The sequence below is a fragment of the Capra hircus genome, chromosome 20 (genome assembly GCF_001704415.2).
Source record: "Capra hircus breed San Clemente chromosome 20, ASM170441v1, whole genome shotgun sequence".
Taxonomy (NCBI): domain Eukaryota; kingdom Metazoa; phylum Chordata; class Mammalia; order Artiodactyla; family Bovidae; genus Capra; species Capra hircus.
The window spans coordinates 29,093,818-29,101,341 of NC_030827.1; the positions used below are offsets into that span (position 1 = coordinate 29,093,818).

At 39.4% G+C, this 7,524-nt stretch overlaps 1 pseudogene; it reads left to right on the forward strand.

Moving 5' to 3' along the window:
* LOC102186721 lies at positions 1,826–2,736 on the forward strand (annotated as a pseudogene).

Consider the following 7,524-nt stretch of genomic DNA (forward strand, 5'->3'; position numbering starts at 1 on the left):
TTTTCAGTACAATAATCTAAAGAAACGATTTCCTAGTACCATCTTCCAAAAAGTAGAAATCATTATTTGTGTGTTATGTATCAGGGCAAAGCTATGAAGATAAATCTGTCTAAACACTGCCTGGAACACTGGCATCAGAAAAAATGAATAAAATGAAGGAGGAGGAAAAGAGGCTTGGGGTTGAGAAAAAAAGGTGAAGAGATTTTCTTTGGACATTTCTAAGGAAAGAATAGAGGGCAACAGAGGGCAGCAGACAGATATGGAAGCACAAAACAGTTAACAAGAGGTGCTAAACTTTGCCTCAGCCAGGGATAAAAGATCCATATTCTGAGCCATATTTCATGCTATTATTTTATTATTCCTTAAGACTTCATATATGAATTTTAAAAAATCCCTCTAATGCCCTTCAATACTATTTACACACTGAATTTTACATTATACAAATGACCCAAACATACATATACACAATTTCTATGAAAGAGTTTACAGTTCAACTCATGACTAATTTTGATCACTGCAGAAGCATTACATGTAATTATGAATGGCTCCATGGGATTCTCCAGGCAAGAGTACAGGAGTGGGCAACTTTTCCCTTCTCCAGGAAATCTTCCCAACGCTGGAATCAAACCTAGATCTCCTGCATTGCAGGCAGATTCTTTACCTGCTGATTCACCAGGGAAGCCCAAGAAAACTGGAGTGGGCAACCATTCCTTCTCCTGGGGATCTTCCTGAGCCAGAGATCAAACCCAAGTCTCCCGTATTGCAGGCAGTTTCTTTATCATCTGAACCACCAGGGAAGCTCTTGGATGACTAGCAGCATGGAAAGATTTTAAAAATATATAGCCAGTTAGGAAAGGAAGCTAAATGGAAAACTGAAAATGGAGCTCTCATTTATTGTCACACACAATGTTTATATAACTTAGATATATTCTCATTTGATCATGGGAAATTATATTTCCCCAATTTTACAAGTGAGGACAAAGAATAAAGTCACTCAGCTATAAGCAGAGGGAATGAAAATCTAACCCATGCAAACGACTGTTCTTTGCATATATTGTGTACAATATCTCAAAAGAAAAAAATTAGTTCTGTGTATGAAGTTCTGGAAATCTTGTACAAAATGAAGAACATGACCATCACATTTGGATTGCCAGCCCACCCATGCTTTGTGGGCATTTATAAAATTCTACTAAATTTGGCTCAGAGGCAAAGCACATGCTACAAAGAAGTGGTTGTTTTGTGAGTGTTTTGGGGAAAGAAGGAGAGAAAGCAAGAATGCATGGTGGGAGTGCAGACAAAGAGCAGCTTCTTAGTGAGCAGTGGTGACTAAGAAAGACTTCAAGCTTAGAAAAAGAGTGGGAGAAACACAGCAATTTACAGGCCTAACCTCAAGTATAATAAAATGTAAAGACTAGGAGTTTCCACTCCATTTATTGTGCACAGATATTCTAAAAACATTGTTTCATATTAGTGTATATGCTTCTTATTCAGCAGCAACAACATATTTATCCACAGCCTAAAATTAAAGAAGGAAAAAATTTTCATTCAAAAAGCACTTTTCCACTGGAAAAAAAAATAGTGGATATATCACATAGGTAAACCATTTCAGAGACTGGAATGCCGCCTTTGAGGTGCGCAGTAAAGACATTACGAATCCTATTCTTCATTATACTATAAATTTAAAAGACTGACCTGCTTGTTATCTATTTTTGGCAAGGCATGGACCGGAGTCACCTTGTGAGCTCCCTGATGCTGCCCGATGGTGATATGCGCACGTGTGGAGTCTGAGATCTGGAGGGAGGTGCCAAGCTGGTGGGATGCTGCCATGCCTAAAGCACCAAAGGAAAAAGGGTAGGGCAAGAAAAAAGTCATCTATCCTATGAGAGGTCCTCAAACAAGAAAGCAATGAAAAGGAAAAATTGAAGAATGAAAGGCATTGTGCCTCAACCTTATTGGTAAAAACTACACTGGTTTCAAAATCATCTTGATCCCAAAAAAGTAGGATATTGAAAGAGAGAGGCTTGTAAATTAATTGAAAGGTATTTGCATCGATACAGCAGTGAGCTGGAGTGGATTGAGGTGCAGAGTAGCATCACGGAGATGACAGGGCCATGAGCACTGTTCCTGGGAGGTGTTCATCAAGCAGACCCTGGAGCAGGATTGGGCACTGTACCAAGGCTGCTTGTTGTTGTTTAGTCGCTAAGTCATGTCTGACTCTTTGCAACTCCATGGACTGCAGCCCACCAGCCTCCTCTGTCCATGGAATTCTCCAGGCAAGATTACTGGAGTGAGATGCCATTTCCTTCTCCAGGGGGTCTTCCTGACCCAGGGATGGAACAGAGGCTCCTGCACTGCAGGCAGATTCTTTACTGCTGAGCCCATGGCCTCCAGATCCAGACATTTTAAATGCAGATAATCTGAAAACTGTTAGGGAATGGGAATTCGATCTGACGAGTATTCTTACCTGGAGACTTCTAAGGACAGTACAGTCCATGGGGTTGCAAAGAGTTGGACACAACTGAGCAACTAACACTTTCACTTTCAAAATGAGAAAAGTCTGTGCTAATGACGCAGTGCCCATGAGGTGCAAGGAGAAAGCTGTTAAAGCTATAGACAGGAATTCAGGGGGAACTGGAACTGAAAGATGAGTCAGTTGACACAGATGAGGAAATGACTGCAGTGGCCTTATTGTCTTTACTTAAATTGAAAATAAATAATTTGAGAACTTCTAGTTAAATGAATTTTGATGGTGATAAAGAATTGTCTTGATACATGAATTTGCTGTTTAGTTTATTCTCTTATTTTCAGCTTCAAAAACAATGTTATAATGTTTACTCAAAAATGAATGTTGGTTTTCATTGACATCAATTTATTATAATAGGTGGAAGTGCTCTGCAAAATCCATTTAATCTGGATTTCTGGAGCTGGGAGAACAATATGGGAGCAAAAAATGTTACAATTTTTTTCTTCATGTTTACTTAGAATCACCTAATCTCACATATTGGGGCATAGGCAGGAACTGTTTTGCTAGAAGGTTAATGTGGGTATTTCTTGAATGATCAGTGATGTTAGAAAAAATTCCTTTGATCCCTAGGCTGCAAAGATCCCCTGAAGAAGGAAATGGCAACTTACTCCAGTATTCTTGCCTGGAAAATTCCATGGACAGAGAAGACTGGCAGGCTATAGTCCATGGGGTCGCAGAGTTGGACATGACTTAGCAACTAAACAAAAACAAGAGAATAGAGTAATTTACAACTTAAAGGTATTAATCACTGAATAAATGCCAGAAACAAGAGATACTAAGGCAAAGGCAGGCTTTTGCAGTGGAAGATGTAGAGAAAGTTTCATGAATAAATATAGCAAAGAGTCGGACACGACTGAGTGACTAACACTTTTTTTTTTATGGTTTGAAATGACCTGATTCCTTTGTGATTGTTATGAGAAGCTCAAAAGCATCTAAAGCATTATTTTTTTTTAATGAATGGGAAGTAAGAAATGGAAATAGTTATTTTCCTGTAATATAATCGTAGTGTACTGTGGTAAAAGTGGGGGTATTAAATACCATAAAGTAGATTTATTTCTAAAGAACAGAAATTAACAATACAAGAATGTTCATACTAGCTTTATAAAAAATTTTTTTTCTTCTTTCCTTTCCCTATGTACCACATCTTTCATTCTGTGAATTAATGAGAAACATGGAGATGATAAAGGACAGGAGTATAGGTAAAAGGAGGCTTTCATTCTGCATTTAATGTTTAGTCTAGAAAAGAAAGGGCGAGTAAGTGTTATATTGTTTGATACCTATAACCAAGCAGTAGTCCTCCCACTGTGATAATTTAAAAAAAAAAAGGTATATAAGGACTTATCTGGGCTTAGAGAAGCATAATGCCATGGTCCATTGCATGTGTGCCAAGTTGCTCCAGTCATGTTTGACTCTTTGCAATCCTTTGGATTCTCCAGGCAAGAATACTGGAGTCGGTTGCCATGCCCTCCTCCAGGGGATCTTCCTAGGGAGTCTCTTATGTTTCCTAGCACCATAACTAGCTCCCACTAGCGCCACCTGGGAAGCACCGGGATCCATCAGTAATAGTCAAAGACATGGCTGAAAGGAGTTACTGGTTTTTGGCTAAGTATTTGCCACTCTGACCCAGCACATTGTTGATGTTTAACAACTTGAAAGTTTCATGGGGCGATCAGCTTTCTACTCATCCAAAACAGAGTTTGAAAAAAAATCACTTTTTAGATTTTGTTATATTGCTAACTACTAGTTTTCATGTTGTCTAAAGACTATGATTTTGGTGATGCAATAGAATGAGCAAACGAAAAAAACAAACAGCGGATAATGATCTATCCTACTCGTCCTCTGGGATTTCTCCCCGTTTCCTCTTATGTCCCCCACCCTCCATGTCTTCTTTGGTCTCTCTTCCTATCTGGATGGCATTATTTTAAAAATGTTCTTTGAAGCAGCTAAATTTGAACTGATATATGCAGTATAGCAGTTCCAAGTTTACCAGCAAACACTCGGCAGGAAGCTACCCTGCAGAAGTGCACTTCGGGTTACTGGCACCCACTGGGTTTTGGAAGGCTGCATTTTCTTTTTCCTTGGTTAAATGATGCCACTTGAAAAGACAAATACCACTATAATTCCTGTTGAGTTGGGAGACCAGCCTTCATCTAGCACACTATGATTTCATGAAAGCATAAATCAGGCTCACATGATAAATCTCTGAGTCAGCTGTTCCTACTTTTGTATTGAATCTAATTAGAAGCATGAAACAAATGCTTGTCACACATTCTGTCTCACTGAAAAATAAATAAATAAATAAATACCAAGACAAAGACTTTGGAAGATATGGCAATTGGAATGACAATAGGTAGCTAATTTTATCCAAAAGGGCCTCAGTCAGCTATCTAACATCCAGGAAATCAGTTTAGCTAAAAGCAGATGAAATAGGCTGCATGCTAAAGGATTCAAATTAGTATCATGAAAAGCTGTTAGGATAGATGACTGTCAAATAAATCACAGATGCATCTAATGTCACAGGTATGCTAAGATAATAGCTCTCTGATTAGTGTTTTTATCAGTTCATGATACAAGTGAGTGTTGAAAATGCTTCTGTGTAATGAAAATTATATCAGAACACAGGGAAATAATATGCAGTCACAAAGTGCAACAGCTTGCTTTAGAACTATGAAGACTTCTTTAAATTGGACCAAGGAAAGAAAATATTCACTAGACTAACAGTTGGGTGGCCTTCCCAAGTGGTTCGGTGGTAAAGAATCCAACTGCCAATACAGGAGCCACAGGTTCAATCCCTGAGTCAGGAATATCCCTGGAGAAGGAAATGGCAACCCACTCTGGTATTCTTGCCTGGGAAATCCCACGCACAGAGGAGTCTGGAGGGCTATGGTCCAAGGAATTGCAAAAGAGTTGGACACAACTTAGAGACTAAACAGTAACAACAGCTGGGTGCCATGTGCTGGGGACTATAGTGATTTATTCCATCAGAGAGATCATAACTGGCACAGCAGCTAGGGCTGGCATCACCACACCTGGTTTAGCCTACAAAGACCACCTCCTGTTCTCTAAGACCCATTCTTTTTCTGCACTAACTTGAGAGGAAATTGGGATACTTATGAATCAACAGCCCTGCATCTTTCAAGTCTTAATTAGTGGCACAGAATCCTATGACCCAAAAAAGAATATGATGCTTTTTAATTTAAATATTTGATTGGGAGAAGAACTTCTAAAGATCTAGATTTGACCCTTCCTACCCAAATAGCCTATTTTATAGTCAGGAATCTACTAAGATGCTCCTGCCTCTTGCCTAGGAGGTCTGATTCTAGCCAACCAGATAATCAAAACACACACTGGATCCTTCATGAACTGAATACTTTAACAGATAAAAGGGGCACTAAATTTTTTAAAAATACTTGATTTTCTGAGTATTTACTTATTAATTCACAAATTTATTATATTGGGCTCCCCTGGTTGCTCAGATGGTAAAGAATCTGCCTGCAATGCAGGAAATCTGGGTCCCATCCCTAGGTTAGGAAGATCCCCTGGAGAAGGAAATGGTTACCCACTCCAGTATCCTTGGCTGGAGAATTCCACAGACAGAAGAGCCTGGTTGGCTAGTCCATGGGGTCGGCAAGGAGTCAGATATGACTGAGCAACTAACTTTCACTTAATTATATTGCTGAACTTATAGTTCTTTTCAAATACTTAAAAAAATACAATCATTTGTAAAATTTTAAAATAGCATATCTGTATATAGTATGAAATACTTCTGTCAACTATATGAATTTTAAAAATAAGTAGAGCAATAATTATTTGGGGAGGATTTTATCGATTTGATATGCAAACGTGTGTGTGTGTGTATGTGTGTGTGCATACACTCAGTTACTCAGTTGTGTCTGACTGTCTGTCCCTCCAGGCAAAAATAATGGAGTGGAGTGCCATTTCCTTCTCCAGGGAATCTTCCTCACCCAGGGACTGAACCTTCATCTCTTGTGTCTCCTAACATTGACAGGCAGGTTCTTTACCACTAGCGCCACCTGATATGTAAATACTTCTCAAATATTTTTGAAAGTTCTATATTTTAACCATGCCAGTGTATCATTTTCATTTAATATGTCACAAGCTGAAACTCATTAATACTGTCTATACTTATGACTTAACTTATGTTTATTTTTGTTTTTAGTGTTCTGTTTCATCCAGGTTTAGATGCTACAGCACCACAAAACCTCTCAATCCAATTCCATTTGTATTCACCATCACATTCATAACAAAAATTGTTGCATCTTATCACTCTGACTTCACCGAGTGCAGCTTGGTGGTTTCCTGCATCTTGCAGTTTCCTGTATGGTCCGAGGTGCACTGCCCAGTACAAGTGACTGTTCATAGCAGCATCATGGCCTGCTTCTTCTACTCTCACTGGAGATTTGAAGGTGTTTGGTGTTGGTAGCCTCTCGTGTCTAAGTAAACTCCTTTTATCAGTGAATGTCTTCATGCTGTCCCTGAAAGGGAGGTGTCAGACGCATCATCTCTGAAACGTGCTGGGGTAAAGGGGCACATCATTCCAGGCCATCCGGCAGATTCAACCATGCGCTACAGTAAGAACTCGCTGCACTTGTTTCACGTGATACTAGATGAGACAGATCTAACACACACTGACTCAGATGAAACTATTAACAATGTGCTCCCTACTATATAAGGGAAAAATTCAAGATGCATCCTGAATCTAAGAGCATGCTGGGGCAATAAGTATGAACCGTTGTCTTCAGCCAACAGAAAATTTGGCAGGTTAGGAGCTGGGAATTATCAGGTGCATGTTTCCATTGTGCAAGTCATATGGACTTGCTTTAAACCTCCGTTTACCAGCTTTTCAGGGGGAAAATCCGTGTTTGGTGGGGCCTGAAGGTTACATGATACAAAGGTTGTTCAGTCACTAAGTCGTGTATGACTCTCTGTGACCCCATGGGGTGCAGCACCCCAGGTTTCCTTGTCCTTCACTATCTCCT